At 34.0% G+C, this 17,203-nt stretch overlaps 1 protein-coding gene across 1 annotated transcript in view; it reads left to right on the top strand.

The window, feature by feature from the left end:
• The window catches only part of LOC129960318 (cholinesterase 1-like), a 96,820-nt gene that overhangs the window by 36,378 nt on the left and 43,239 nt on the right, over window positions 1-17,203 (top strand). The window lies entirely within an intron of this gene.

Below are 17,203 nucleotides of genomic sequence, written 5' to 3'. Positions count from 1 at the left end.
TTAGCCAAGGACTTCTTAACATCGCAATAAGGAAGTCCGTGAGACAAAAAATTCGCTGCTGATTTTGCCATTAAATCTGCCATTTCATTTCCAGCAATATGCCAACATGACTCGGCACCCAACAGAAAATAATTTGAAAGCTCTCATTTTGTAATAGACTCAAGTTAAATAAAATTCTAACAGCAATTGTGTGCATCCGATTGTGATAGTGAGTTAGTGTCTCCGAAGCACTCATGCTATCAGTATAAATAATAAATTTACGCTGAGTAGAAGGTGAAATTTTCTGGAGAGCATAGAAAATTGCCAACAACTCAGCAGTAAAAACTAAGCCGCAATTGTGTAGACGATGGCTCAGTGTATCAGATGGTAGAATGAATCCCCAACCAACATGACCATTTGATTTCGAGTGCTGTTGAAGATTTATCGAATCCCGAAAAGGGATTCAAAAAAGAAACTTGCGGTATATCCCAAGGTAGAAAACAAAACAAATCAGATGATTTAATAGCAATATTTTCAAGGCCCGAGTCATGAAGGTTTATTTTAATTCTCTCATTGAATGGAAGGATATGAAATGGGCGGGCATCATACAATCTGCGAAGAACAGGCGAAAGTTTAATTTGAAGTAAAGGGTGCTTTGACAATGACATGATTCGAAAATAATACGAAGCGGACAATTTACTACGCCTTAAATTTAGGGGCATTTGGTGACAGATAACATGCAGGCTCTCAACGGGAGTGGTCCGAAATGCACCGGAACAAATTCGTAAGGCAGAGTGGTGAACAGTATCTAATCGTCGCAAGACGGAGGCGCAGGCAGAAGCATACACCATACAACCATAATATATTCGGGATAGAATGACTGCTTCATAAATGCGGAGTAGGGAGATTCGATCGGCACCCCAAAATGTTCTGGAGAGTACCTTCAGAACATTTAAGGATTTCTCACACTTCTTCCGCAGGTGCAAGATGTGCGGAAGGAAAGTCAACTTGCGATCGAAGATTATTCCCAAAAATCGTATTTCATTTACAACAGGAATCGATATATTACCAATGTTAATATTTAGATCCAAGTGAATGTTTCTCTTTCGGCAGAAGTGTACACAACGGCTCTTCTCCGGTGAGATATTGTGTCCGTTGTTTTTGCACCAAGCTACCAATTTACTCACAGCATTCTGTAATTGTCGCTCAATAAGGTTCATACTGCTTCCTTGGCAAGAAATCTGAAGAACATCCACATAAAGACTTGCTTGTACTGATGAAGGCAAATGAGTTAAAATTTGGCTCAGATGAATAATAAAAAGGGTGACACTGAGTACACTTCCCTCAGGAACTCCCTCAGCCTGAATAAAACTATTAGAATAAAAGTTCCCAACACGAACTTTGAAGGTCCGTTGTGATAAAAAGTTCAATAAGAATATGGGCAGGTTTCCCCTAAAACCAAAGTTAAAAAGCGTAGAAAGTATGCCGTAGTGCCATGTACTGTCATATGCCTTCTCAATATCGAAAAATATGGAGACAAGGTGGTTTCTCCTTACAAATGCGTTGCGAATTTCAGTTTCCAGTAATATGAAGTTGTCAAAAGTAGACCGACCTCGACGGAAACCACTCTGCAACGGAGAGATGCATCACTGTTTCTCCAATTCGTATATGAGCCGAGCACTGACCATTCGCTCAAAAGTCTTGCAAATACAGCTTGTTAAAGCAATTGGTCGGTAGTTCAGAGGATTAGAAGATTCCTTGGCTGGTTTTAGAATGGGGATCACAATCGCTTCTCGCCATTGTGAAGGCTTGTACTCGCCATTTCAGTTTGTACTTCTGCTCAGTCCATATTCTGTTGAAAAGCATTAACAGATTGGAAAGGGAGTTGGTATTCAAATGGCGGAGCGTATTGTATGTAATTCCATCAGGCCCGGGACTAGAGTCATGGGCATGAGATAATGCTGTTTCTAGCTCAAACATTCTAAACTCACAGTTGTATGGAAAGGTATTTCATTCGTTAAAACGCAAAGGCAACCGTTCCGCTCGATTCTTAATTGTAAGAAAATCAGGGTTATAAGAATAAATAGCGGAAACCTGTGCAAATGTTTGACCGAGAATATTGGCAACGTCTAATGGGGCAGAATACTTCACATTCCCTTTATTTAAAACAGAAATGGAGGATTCATGATATATTCCATTAGCAGCCTTTACCTTTTTCGATAGAACTTTGCTGGAAGTAGAGGATGTGATTGAGGATATGAATTGAATCCACGATTCCCTCTGACTACGATGCCGTATGCGGCGAGCTAGTGCTTTGGCTTTTTTAAAAGCGACGAGGTTCTCTGTTGTAGGGTACCTTCGAAAGATGTTCCATAACTTTTTCTGCTGCTTGTGACTGTCGCTACAAGCTTTATTCCACCACGGTCTGCGAAATTTTCTTAGACGTGGTAAACTCTTTGGAATAGTGGAAGTTGCGGCACATATTATACTATCAACGACATTTTGAACTGCTTCCGAGATGTCTGATGTATTTACCATTGTCTCTGTGATATCTACCAGTTGGGAGAAAGTAGTCCAATCTGCCCACTGGAATAAGAAACGCGGAGGACAATAAGTCGCACCGCCGCCATCAGCATGGGGGACGATAATAGGAGAGTGATCGCTATTATAGAAATCGTTGCTAACAGCAAAAGTTAGCAACGGCAGAAGTTCAGGAGAACATATGGCCAAATCAAGATTGTGGGAGGTACGTGTGGGCTCGTGAAAGTACGTCTTTTCATCATTGTTGAGCAAACATAGACAGTTATTAGAAATGAATTGTTCTATTTTCTGGCCACGAGAATTTGTACGTTCCGAACCCCACAAGGTACTATGTCCGTTGAACTCGACGATTAAAATAAAAGGCGAAGGAAGCTGGTCCACAAGGTGATCAAGATCTTGTTGGCGAATGACATCATGAGGCGGTAAGTAAATACAGCATACTGTGACCAAAGTTTTTACATGAACTTGTACAGCCACAGCCTGTAGAGAGGTGTGTAGGGTGAGAGGATTGTTCGGATATAAATTGGAAGTGAAGATGCAGACCCCTCCAGAACTATGAGCTCCACTGCCTGCATCTTTCCAAACACAATTGTAACCGCGTAATTAGATTGGGAAATTTGGCTTCAAGAAGGTCTCTTGAAGACCAAAACAAACAGGATGAAATCTGTTAATAATAGACTTGATGTCATGAAGTTTGGACCGAATGCCGCGACAATTCCAAGAGAGGAAGGTACCCATTAAGAGAGTGATTTGGGAGGAGAAAGAGAGGAGGCAATTGTTGGAGTTGCATGATCATCGCAACTCATACCAAGCTCATATTCATCCTCTGACGGATGCAGTTTAATATCGGGGCTATTAAGTGTGTCACCAAAGATGGACTGCAAGTCCTTATGGACAACACCTTGCGTCGCTAACCCCAATGCGACGGAATTTTTTGATACAGAACTTTTTAGTTTCTTTCGTAGATCTTTTTTCGTAAGGCAACGTTTCGCTAAGTTTAATGTCAGCGAAATCTGTGATTTGGATTTTCTTCTAATAGTTTTTTGAGTATCAGTTTTAGTTTTCAGAGAATGTTCAGTATCGGAATCTGAAGTTTTTTCATTATTTGCTGTTTTATTTGTTGTTTTCCTGGCATATTTTAAACAGTTCTCACAAGAGCAATTCTCACAGAAAGTTTTCTTAACTGCCGAAGCATAACTGACACCAGGAGTTGGGGTTTGTGCTTTAACCCTGCGTCTGGCTTCGGGATAAGATAAATCTTCCTTGAATTTTATTGTCATAACCTGCTTTTCCAGTGCCCAGCGCGGACAAGATCGAGAATATGTGGGATGATCGCCACCACAATTTACGCATTTTTCTTCTGCGGTACACTGTTGGCTATCATGCCCTTTTTGTGCACAGCGGGCACAAGTGAGAGACCCGCGGCAATTCATTTTAGAGTGGCCAAAGCGTTGGCACTGAAAGCATCTTAGTGGATTAGGAATATATGGCCTCACCGGTAACTTTATATAGCCTGTATATACGTACTTGGGTAATTTAGGAGTTTTAAAAGTTAACACGTGATGTTTCGTCTCAAGTAGTTGTCCATCACATCGTATGGAAATTCGACGTACGTGTGTAACACCTTGAGATTTCATTTCGGAAACAATTAACTCTACGGGAAGATTTAGTATTTCGCCGCAGGTAATGACACCTTTAGAGCTATTAAGTAATCGGTGAGGGGTTACAGAAACTCTTATTGTTGCCAAGGATTTAAGTTTTTGTATCTGTTGTGATTGCTTTCGAGAAGAAACCTGAACAAGCAAGTTACCAGATCTCATCTTTCGAATCGATGCAACTCCGCCGACTGTAGCATTTATAGCCTTTTGTACAAGAAAAGGGGAGACTGTTTCAAATGTTTCTTTGTTTTCGGAAATCCTTTTTAATACAAAATATGAATCAAAATGTTCGTTGTTTTTGAAGGAAATTGGTGCTAAATGATGCCCACTAAAGGGACCCTTCTTGGGAGGAGCCATGCGATATTCAGGAAGATTCGGGGCCGACGGCACCGCCCACCACGGAGCCCAACAAGGGAAGGCAGCCACCGGCTCTGGCCATTCCCAACCTCGGCGCTTACCTTAGTGCTAGCCGGAACCTATACGCTCAGAGTTACCCCCGGGGACAATGACCACCCTTAACGCCAAGCCCAAGGAGTAACCCTTTCGCTTGATCCCAAGCAGACTAGCCACTAAGGTGACTAGCTACCAACCGATTGATGCAAAGGGGACCACAGTACAGCACCTGTATGTCAAATGGGTTGCCACGCACGGCCAACACGTGGGGCTTTAGCTGTCCATGAGAAGCAAGAAGCAAACAGAGTGGCGACAGCTTCTCATGGAGAGCTCCCTCGCTTGCCGTCGTGGGATGGAAGGATCAAGTAAATAGCAGAAGGCGTAGAGGAGAGTAAGCATGAAGGGAGTAAAGATCCCTGGGTACCTCGGAATTGGGACACCCGTACTCACCTAAAGAAGGTGAGCACCTGAGGGATTGATACGAATTGAATTTGTACAACAGTTGCAATGTCATTGCTAACCAAATTGCCGTATATCATTTTGTATTAAAAAAGCCATCAACTTACATCACTATATATAATATACCTTAATGTTTTTTTTCAGTAAAATGGTCTAATGGTAACTTGAGAATCTAAGAAAAAATTTAGTTTTTCTTTAAAGTAATTAATTATTGTTACAAATAGGAAAAAAAATCATATCTTGAATAAACATTCATTATTTCTTTCTTTCTGGATCTGGATTCTAAGTTTACCCATTTACCAGTGTTCCGCATTGGTTGGTTGGTTGCTTTGATTTTATTAGCGAAAGAGTCCTGTTTGGCTATGCTGCGCCAAATGTATGGTAGATAAACAAGATCAAGGTGCTATAACGTGGTGGAATACTATTAGAAGACATTGAAATCTGAAATCGCTTTGCAATTTCTCATACTGTATTCTAAAAGTCGAAATATAGCTTCTTAAAGCCAATTAAAAAAACTATTAAAAATAAGAGCAAGTTTTGAAATATTAAGATATAAAAAATGTCTGAAATCTCAAGTGTGAAGAATAATAAATGAAACAAATATGCAAACCATACAGAAAAAATGCTAAAGCAAGTAATTATAACTAAACAAATTTGAATTTTCAATTTACATGTCTTCAATTTAGATTTACAGTCAAAAAACAAAACCCGTCGGGAAAAAAGGAGCGAAAATGCTATATGTTTTTATATTTTGTTGGAATAATGTATTTTCAGTTTTCATGTTTTTTAGAGGGTGGGGGAGGCGAGCGTTCCATATCCTCAGACATATTATATTCAATTATATCCTCTTCAGACACAGAGATGGAGCTCATAACAGCATCTGCATTAGATTCTTGTAATTGCAAATTTTTTGTTTCTTTTGAAGCGAAAACAAATGTAAAACTAGGAGAAGATTTAACAGGGTTAACATTAGTAGCAGCCTTTAGGATTGAAACTTTATTTTTTTATTACCATAGAATTGGGCTACATTAGAAATAATATTTTCTATAACTGCAGAATCTATTTTTAAGTTTTTTTCGATTTGTAACAGTTTGAAAACCCATAGAATCAGGTAAATCGGAAGCGTCTTCACAGATTACTGTAATAGATTCAGAGGAAGAATTCTGAACATTAACTGAGGGAGATGCTTTTGAAGCAGAAGTGCATAGAAGTATATTCGTACTAGAAGATATATCAGCTAGATCCCACTGAGTCAATATGTTTGTGGATAATTTTTGGACGACAGAAGCTTAACTATTTCCAACTTTAAGGAGTTTAGACTTAATAAGTTTACGGGCTTCCTGATAAGATATTTGATTTTTGACCTTTGTTGAAATTATTTCTCTTTCTTGTTTCCAAGCAAAGCAGCTTCCGAAAAAAGAAGCGTGACTTCCTTCCAGTTAACACATTTCTTTGCCTTAGTACAGTTAGTGCAGTTAGTAGTCAGGGCCTTAGTTACTTAGTACAGTTAGTAGTCAGGGCCGACTTCTGCCAGACAGGCGTATGTCCATGTCCCGCGGCAAGAAGATTTTGAATGCCCAAAACGTTGGCAGTGGAAGCATCTCAAAGGGTTTAGTATATAAGATCTTACAGAAAGGCGCATATATCCCTCTTTAATATAATCTGGTAATTTAGAAGAACTGAATGTTAACACAAGATGTTTTGTGTTTAAGAGTTTGCCCTCCCTCCTTACAATAATACATCTTACATTGGTCACTCCTTGGTCTTTTAGCTTTTCAATAATTTCTTCAATCGGAACATTACACAATTCACAGCATGACATAACTCCTTTGCATTAGTTTAATGATGGGTGAGGATTAACTTCTACAGAAATCGTTGACAATTACATAAGGTATAAAATATGCTTGGTATATCCAACTTCAACCAAAAGATCGCCAGATCTGAGTTTTTTTAATAGATTTCACTTCGCCTAGGTTTTCAGTAATACTCTTATCAACAAGAAAAGGAGACACACCGTGAAATGTTTCTTTAAAGTCTGAAATTCTATGAACAATAAAGTACCTTGGAAAATTATTTTTAAAATTCGATACTTTATTTTGCCCACTGAAGAGAGAACGTTTGGATTTTCCCATATGATATTACTAAATTTTCAAGCCCAACGGCACCGCCCACCAGGGAGTCCAACAAGGGAAGGCAGCCACCGGCTCTGGCCATTCCCAGCCTAGGCGCTTAACTTAGTGCTAGCCGGAACCTATAGGCTCAGAGTTGCCCCGAGGACCACCCTTAACACCAAGCCCAAGAAGTAATTCCTTCGCTTGATCCCTAGTGGACTAACCACTCAGGTGGCTAGCTACCGACCGATTGATACACCGGGGACCACAGTGCGCCTAATGGGTCTCCACGCACGGTCAACACGTGGGGTTTTTGGTTGTCCATGAGAGACAAGCGAATAGGGCGGCGACAGCTTCTCATGGAGAGCTCCCTCGCTTGCCATCGAGGGAAGGAAAAAAAAGCAGCAGGCAACTGCAGGTTTGGAGGAGAAGAATCCGGTAGGCAGACCAGATCACTAGGGCTTAAGCCCGTCACACCTAAAAATGATGTGCCCCTGAAGGAACCAGGGTTCCGCGAAAGTTTTTTTCCTTCACATTCAAGAGTCGTTCGAAGGAGAAGAAAGAAATCATGTTTCAGTGGTAGAATGTCTTCCCACAGGTTTCAGATTAGACAGTAACCCGCACCTGCTGGGCTAAGGGGAAGCACAGGCAGGTTGATTAAAAATTGTTATTTATTTAATTCCCAAATAAATAAATTTACAAAAAACTAAATTGCATGAAATATAAATTATTAAGATAATATTAACATTTCGTCCAGTATTACTGACTAGATTCATATTTGTTACATTACATTCACCTTGTTATTACAGTAATTATAAACATTGGGGTTCTACATAAATAATATTGTATAAAAACATGGATGTCGCGTATTGACATGGATGTCGCGTCATAAGAAATAAGTAATAACATATATATTTACATAAATTTACTAGAAGAATAACCCAAAAATAAATAATTAAAAATCGTTGAAATGTGATACTAAACTGACTGGTTTTTTCTGGCAGGCTACTTAGGGCAGCGAAATTCCTAAATTCGTCACTTTTTTCCTAATGCTTGTAATGGTAATGTTTGTAAGTAAACACTTTTTTCCTAATGTTTCTTCTGTAATCCGCCTTCCTTGTGAATATCACTCATTTTGATTAACCTTAGCCAGAGATGATGAATCTACCAGCTTTTCCTCGTCATAGATGTCCTTATTCGGCGCTACTTCCTATAGAATAGTGTAAGAATGGTCTTTAAAATCCTTATTATTTGAGTTGTAAACCAATTATCAAAACGTATTACTAAAAGTTTTCCTTTTATGAGTTTTACAGTTTTCTTTCTCGGGCATAAAACTGTCGAACAAAATTTTTTAACGTGAACCCGTTTTTCATACATTCCTTTTCTCCCGTCCTTTTAACTCTTCCTTTTCAACGTCAAAACTTCGGACAGTTCAACTCATATTTTACGATTTAATATTTACTTTATATCCTAAAAATAACTGATGTATTTTGTAAATCTATAAAGAAAAAACGGAATACGACAGAAACGTATCTTTTGAAGCTTTACACTTGGAAAATCAGGGTATTTTATCCTACAATATTGCAAATTTAGTTAATATTGCTATCGACAGGTGGAATGCAAACAGGGGGAAAAACCGCTATGAAATGTTGCAAAAAATAAAAACGATACTTTCAATGCAACCCCATTTGCAGCAGCAACGTTGCACAGTCTGAGGCAAAAATTTCCAGACATCCGTGCAAACATTTCAATTGGTATAGTCTCACATGCAGTATAGATGTGTTGTTTCATTTCCGCAATTGTTTGTAAAGTTTGGTAGCATACCAGATCTTTCAGATATCTCCAAAGAAAAAAGTCATATGGTGTCAAATCTAGAGAATAAGGAAACCATGACACTACCTGTATGCATGTCAAAATCCTAGGTAGTTACACAGTCATTGAAATGCTCGCTCAAGAAATCAAATACTAGATGCGTCCGATGTGGACAAGCATCAACCAGGAGACGACGGACAGTCCTTTAAATCACTATGAATTACCAGAAATTCATTCAGAAACACAAGATATCATGCAGAATTTATCGATTGCTCTCGAAAAAGTGGCCCAATTATTCATTTGGAGGAAACCGTGGCTCAGACATTATTTAGGGGGAATACAGGGATGAATATTCAGCACTCTGAGGATTTTCGGTTATCCAAATTCGGGAGAGCGGCTTGTTAACTTAGCCAAAAAGATGAAAATACGCTTTGTCCGAAAATCATATGTTTCCAACATCAAGTTTATTCACGATCTACAGTATAGTGTTAGCGAAATTATTGTGTGCATTAATGACATTCGGAATCGGGGGTGGCGAGTCTGATTCTAGTACGGGCACATTTCTAGGTTGTGATGTATGAGATGGTAAATAGTCATTCTTCGGGGTTCAGAACGAAAATAGAAATCCAAAAGCGAGTATAATCAAAGAAAATGTGTGATATCAATGGTAGGTCAGGGATTGACTGATCGTCTTATTCTACATTAGGCAGCATATTCTGAACCGTTACTATTTAGATTTAGAGAATAAATGTGTATTTGAAATGAGTCTTAATTAATGTATATAAAATCAAATACAAAAAAGCATAACGCATATACATTTATTAAAATTAGCATGATCTATAAAATTTTAAACCTTTTATGTATGTAATGTATTTAATTTAAAATGTAAGAAAATAAATTAATGAATTAAATGTAAGAGATGTAGCTAATTTAAAATAAAATAAAGAGAATGTAAAAAGAAAAAGACACTTTTCTCTTACATTGATTACTTTTATTTAAGAGTATTCGCATTTTAAATTTATTTATAACTTAAGATTGAATATAAAATTCTAAACGTACATAATTTAATCAACATGAGAGTATGTTTATAACTTTTAATGAAATTATTTTCTTGGTTTTCATTTATTAGTGTATTTGAAAGGATAATCCACAAAATGTATATAACCCACATGTTGAACTGTTTTATTCCGAAACGATTAATTTTTATTGTATAAAATCTTATACAATATTTTTATAACCCAATAATCAGAATATGCAAGACTGAATATTTGTTTCTTTGAATTTTATACATTCCGGCACTCCTTGACGAATTCAAACAAAATCTGCCACAAATATTTCTTAGCACTTTAAAGAATTAACTGTCCTATTAAAATGTTTCTACAATTTTCTTAAAGGGATGAAATGGGTATTAAAAAGTTATATGTTATTCCATCATAACTTCTAAACAAATCTTCACGCAAAAACATTTTTACGCCACCTTAAAATAAAAAAACATTGTAGTTACATCAGTTTCATTGCTGTGCTATTTTTCTCTGATTTTTAATTTTTTTCAAAGTTTATATAAGCACAGTTTTCACCATTTCCATATTTTTCTCACAACATTTACCCTATTTCACCATTTAACCACATAATTCACGTGCTTTTGCCAGTATTAATGTTGAATTACTTTGTACAGACCTTTTTATTTTTACTTTTATACGTAAAGAGAAAGCAAGAATTTTTATATGCACGTGCAATAATTAAGCTCTATTTTTGAAATTTGCTGCCATTTTTAAACTTTAAAAAAATTTTAAGGCATGCAGCTGACATGACAACTATCTTTTTTTACTGCTCTTTATCCTAAATAATTCACTGAGTGTCATTTTATTTTTCCTCCTTATGAGCGACTGATTCATGCTTGCGTTTAAATGTTGTTAATTTACGAATTACAAATAAAAACCTGATAAAAATACATAAAATAAAACATAAATTTAAGAAAAATGGTAGAATAGTTCAAAGTTAATATCAATTTTAATGCCTTTAATTTTAAAAAAAAATTATAGTTGAAAAAATATCGTCCAAAAATGCACTTGACATCTTTGAAGTATTCAAATTTTGAATTTTAAAAGGGTATTGGATATTGTATCATTATTTGCTCCGAAGTTACCAGAGAAAAATGGCAAAATCTCAACTAATTTCTAATTAATTAAATAGTTAATTAACTTTTTCAAAATTGAAAAAATTTTCCCTTATATTGAAGAATAAATATTCAAATTTTGTTTAAAATTGGCCGAATGGTTTAGGAGGAGACGAGGAACATACCTATACACTTATAATGATTTTTATTTATATTAAAACTAGCTTCGGGCAGTCATTTTAATTTGAAATTAAAAATGTAATTTATCAGATATTTTTAAATTAGTAATTAACTGCCGTTGAGAATCTTAAAGCCTCTTAAGATTAAATATAGAAATTGTACAGCATAAAATAAATGAGTTTTTCTTTTTATTACCTATATATAGAATAGATAAAAGTAGAAGCAGATAAACGTGGGTAAACAAATTTGTTATCATTTTAAATTTTAATGCAGTTTAGCATTATATAAGATTTTTACTTAAGCGTTTTTTTATGAGGGGATTGTAAAATCATATTGGTCTTATCCTTATTTTTGCAAAAACGCACAATACATACATTCAATTTAATGACAACGGAACAACTAAATTTAACCTATAGCAAACTTATGAAAAAGTGTAAAACCTAAAATTCTGTATCGTAAATCTACAGAATAGTATTATAGAATAAAACTATTAATGAAAATATTGAAAGTTTTAAGCACAGTGAAAATCTTATTTTTCTGAAGGTTACAAAAAGTATAACACATTTGTGAATGTTACGAAGAAATGTGCTAAAACAAAAATCAGTGCAAAACACATAATAAATAATTAAGAATGTTAATTCAGTTATTGATTAAAAAATATCCTAATAGGACTATTTTTCGTGTAATGAAATCAACCAATCTTACTTATTTTTTTAAAAAAATGTACAAAAGAACAGATATAACATTATAATATAAAACATTAAAACATGATATAAATTTTCCTCATACAAAAATTATAAAAAATGTATTTGTTTTTGTTTCAAAGATTAATCTTTTGTACCGAAATTCGAGAAATAATTTTAAAGTTCAACGTAATAACCAAAAAGAAAAAAAATCTCCCAAAATAAAATAAAATATAAAGAAATTCAATATAAGATACACATTTAATTTACAACAATTAGACATATAAAAAAACGTTTTTTTTTTCACGTTTTTTTTAAACAATCGAAAAGGGATCATCGATTCCCACAATGACTTGCTACATTTTCGAGCTACAAGGCAATGTAGCAATTTCAATCTCTTCTGAGAACACCAGTAGTTAATCCCACAAAGTGAAAGATCTATACGATTAAAGTGAAAGATAAACAACCCTACTGTGCATAAAAATCGCAGAAATAAATCATTGCGTATGAAACGCAGGCACATACTTTTTAAAATTTGGCAGCGAATTTTCAAGGTATATATACGCATGTAAATAACAACAAAAAAATAAATAAAAAAAAATTTAAAAAATGGGAAGCTTTTTTCCTGACCGTCTGAAATCAAAATTTAACATGGAATTATAGTTGTATTCACGAAATAATACACTCAATTTCACTGATTTAAGCCACTGCGTTTATGAGCTATTGCATTTGGATTCACAAAAAAGTACAGACGGATAGACGATCAACCCTGAGACAAATTTGAATAAAAATGTTGTAAAATTCTAAATTTTAGATGATCTTCTTGTGTACTAAATTTTATTTATGTAGCTATTTATGTTTTATAATTATTGAATCCACTTGAACTCGAACAGCCAGACGAATGGATTTCCCTTGAATGTATTGTGTGAAAAATTTGATGAAAATTTATAAATTTGGTCTAAAGTCAATATCCCTAATTTCATTCGCCTATTCAGAAGCTTTGTTGAGTTATGGTGTTCATAGACAGACATATTACAAAAAAAAATGTGTTTCGTGATCTCAGGGAAGTATAAAGAGTGGAAATCCGTCAAAATCTCGAGTTCAAATTTTTTAACGATTCTTTGTGTACTTCATATATGAAAAAATAAAAAATAAATCAAACACATGAGGCACAAATCATGAAAATTAAGATATAGGTTGTCTATAAATAAATTATCCTATTTTAGAGTTGTTTACAGACGAAACTATTGTTCAGACAGTTATAACATTTTCTGAAAGACATAATAAAAGGACCGGAATTTGTTTGAACAAATAAATAAAAAAAAATCTCAAAATTTCGCAATTAGATGACGCTTTTAATTATTTATACATTTATGATTGGTTCTTTATTTATATTTCATCACCTTTTTATCCGTTGGTTAATTTAACACAATGAATCGATTAAATTGCACTCAATGATTAAATTACACAGTCTCTAAAGAGAACTCCAAACTTATATCGGACTTGGACAAAGGTCCAATGACTATTAAAATAGTCAATTAATGGTAGTCAAATTTGAAACATTAAGTTTGATTAGTGTTCGTTCTGGAAGAGGAGGAAAATCTGTTTCTGCAAAAGAAATAGAGAAGGTTGCGATATAGATAGAAAAGGTAAAAGCCTCCAACGTACAGGCTAATACCAGTGTCCGGTGCATGGCAGAAAAATTAGACATGCTGCGATTTCTGTCGGTTTCCAATTTTCAGTATCGACAAATGTCGCCTGTGTCTTTCTACTAGGTGAAGTTGCTTTGTGGCGACATCATCTACCAATATTTCAGAAAATAAACTCTCTTCCAATTTTTAGGACATTCTGTCTACACTGTATCCCCAAAAAAAGTAAAATAAGAATTTATTCCTTAGCTATTTCAATTACTCATATATTTTTAATCGCAAAGTGTTATCAAATAAGGTACCAAAATGTATGAAAATACTTTGGTTTCTGTAGAGGATGTTAATAAAATTTATATTTTAATAAATTTCTATATGGTACCCATAGCGGAAAAGTGTCAATGAGTGAAATGTTTTTCTTACATTCAGCTATAAGGTCACAAAATTTCATCTTCTTCTGTCTATAAAATTTGCTGAGATATTAAAAAACAAATTTCATGACTTACATTTTCTGACTGAGCAGGAATTTCCTTCTAATATTCAGGGATAATATATCGTGAAAGATTATCAAAAGGGCAGAATCAGAAAATAATGACGCATTCATTAACTTTTATTAAATTTTAAAAAACAGTAATATATTAGATGAAATATTTAAATACTTGTTCAAAACGAGTAACTTCGACATCTACATAAAATTGTATTTTTTAAATAATACTTTTACTTATGCGATCGATTTTGCGATGCGACATATGCAATGTAATTTCAACATTTTCGGCTTCAACAAAGAAGTTTTTAGTTACATCGGTTCTTAGTTTTATCACACAGGTTTTAGAATACATCGGGATAGATTCATAGACTGGGTACTGCCAAAGCCAGTTGACGTCTTAGCTCGTACAAGATACCAATCAAAACGAACGGAATACATCTGTCAATATTATGCTTATTGTTGTATAAAATAGAACCAACCAAGGAGTTTCTAAAACTGCCCTACCACATATTAAAGAAAATTGCAACTGATGATGAATCTCTTGTATGAAGAATGGATTTTTAGTAATAGTTTGAAGATTGATCTATATTGATTAAAGCACTATTCGTCAGTTTAAATTACATTTCTCGAAAAAGGAAATTTTTAATTTATCTAACGTAGAGCACAAATGTTGAATTCTAGAAGTCGATTGTTGTCCATGTAAGTATTGTAACCATCCATGGGCTTAAGAAATCTGTATGAATGTCAACAATAAAGCAGGAATATTCTCTTTCGTTCTCGGTTTTGAATGTTGAGTTCTGGACTAACTGTTCGTACACTAGCATGGTAACATGAAAAACGGTAACCTAAGCCAAAATGTCAGCATCTATATCATATGTATAACGACTCATCCTCTCCAGTAAAGTAAGGATTCTATAGTTTGTAATCTACAAGCTGTTCTGTAAAAACAATTCCTTGAAGGATGATGGAAACTAAGCAAACGATGTTTTTTATTCTTCTACAGCCAATCCAGCTGTAGAAGATTAAATGCAACATAAATACTGGAATATCCAAACATCTCTTGTAATTGAAATATACAATTCTTTTAGAAAGCACAGAAGTGCCAGTAAAGGATTTGATTTTCTTGATCTGCATTCCAGTACTTCTCTGAGATATCTTAAATGTTTAGATTCTAAAATTTTCCTTTCCTTTTACGAAGTCGGAGTGGAAACTATTATGCAATCAAAGTGAGCAATATTATGCCTAATTAGCAAGTTTCTGTGAATTAATGATGATTGGATGATATATTACTTGATAAATGTTTTATTTCAGTTACTCAGTTACTAGTAAATTAGCATATTTCTCCAAATTTTGTGCATAAAAAAGTGAAACTCAGTGTGTGCATTAAAGTATATTGTGATTTTTTTTTTTTTTTTTTTTTTGTAATTCAGAATTTTAATTTGATGAAAAGTTAATCTTAGTTTTTTGGTCGAAAACACAGATTTTTCAATTTTCTTGAAACTTAAATATATTTGTGTCATAAAAATTAAATATGTGTTATGTTAAATTTAAGTATCTTGAATTAACTATGATAATATTTTCACAAAATGAAAGTTTATCGCTCACGGTTTCATTTACTACTATCTCTTTTTTAATTAAAACATTTCTTTTAACTATAAAGATAAAAACTAATTCAAAATTGAAATTTTCTCAAAAGACCTATTTAATTTTTTATTTCATAAAATTAAGTTTATTTTTTTGAGTAACTGAAATAAAACTAAACAAAATTTTAAATTAAAAACTTGTATTGAAAGATTATAAACATTAGTCATATTTGAAAATGTTATATATAATATTTTTTTATAAAATAAAGCCTTCTGGATTGTCGTAGTTACAGAAATGATGTTTCATTTGAAATTATTGAAAGTACTTTTGTCTAGCAATCAAGAACCCATCTCGCTGTTTGAAATCCCAAATGTACTTAAGAGTTTACAATTCTTACTACTGTTTGTGATTGAGTAGAAAATTTTAGCGCCTTCATATCACTAGCCAATGTTATAATTATCAGCTTAACTCTTTTTAGACTGCCAATTAGTAAGAACCATATGCTTCTTTGTCTCAAAATTAACTTATGGTGATTTGAAAGCTTTCCTTTCTCTTAAGTCAGTTTTTCGAGCTTTTTCATTTTTTTCTTTGCCAGATATTTAATAGATTTTTAGATTTTCATGAATTAAATGGCATGCACAAAAGGAAACCTTCTGGACGTACCATAAGAGCTTTCGTCTATAGAGTTGATGAATAATTGTCTTAACTTCATATGCTAAGTACTTGAATCATTACACTATTTTAAAAAAGAGTTGTAATATATAAATAATTTATGGATACCATTTTATAGTAAGCCAGGAGGGAGTAAAAACATTCATGACAAATTTAGCCAGTTTTTTTAGTTATGGGATTTGATCAAATGGCATAATGTATAAACATAATTTTATTTGCCATTACCAACTATCATGCATGGGAGATATTTCCAAGATTTCTGCTTGCTATCTCTTGGGAGAATTCTTCAATTAGTACAACATGGCATATATCTTAAAAGTATTTTTGATCTCTGCTCAACCCATTGAAATCAATTCCTGGAAAAATATTATCTCTTATATTGTACTCAACAGCTGGAGAACTTGAGAACTTCTTAACCATTTTTCGATTGTAATAATAAAAGAAGTAGATCTAGTAGTTGGACTATCAAAGGTTACCATAACTTTCTTGAGAGGAAAGTCGTTAAAATGAAGAAAGTCAACCCCTGCTTACCTTGGGAGCTTTAAAGCATTTTTGAAAAAGGAAATTCATCCATTAGAGGCTCCAGAATTTTTTGAGATTTCATTAAACCAGAAGCTTTAATACTTTTCTAACAAGCGAAATCTTCTTTCCTAAATTTTATAGATTTGTAAGTGGAAACACGGTTCTAAAAATGGCTGTATTAAAATCATGCTTTAACGCATTCAATTCGCCTGCTGTTTTGAATACACATTTACCTAAGACATTACTGCTTTTTGCGTGTTTCAGTCATTATACATTTATGCCGTTGTATTCTATTCTGTTTTTAAATCGAAAAAAAAAAAATGCATACAGCACTAAATAATTGATTACTTTGATTTTGAG

The sequence above is a fragment of the Argiope bruennichi genome, chromosome X2, assembly GCF_947563725.1.
Source record: "Argiope bruennichi chromosome X2, qqArgBrue1.1, whole genome shotgun sequence".
NCBI lineage: Eukaryota > Metazoa > Arthropoda > Arachnida > Araneae > Araneidae > Argiope > Argiope bruennichi.
Note: the sequence above shows the minus strand (reverse complement) of the source record. Positions and strands in the feature narration are given on the sequence as shown.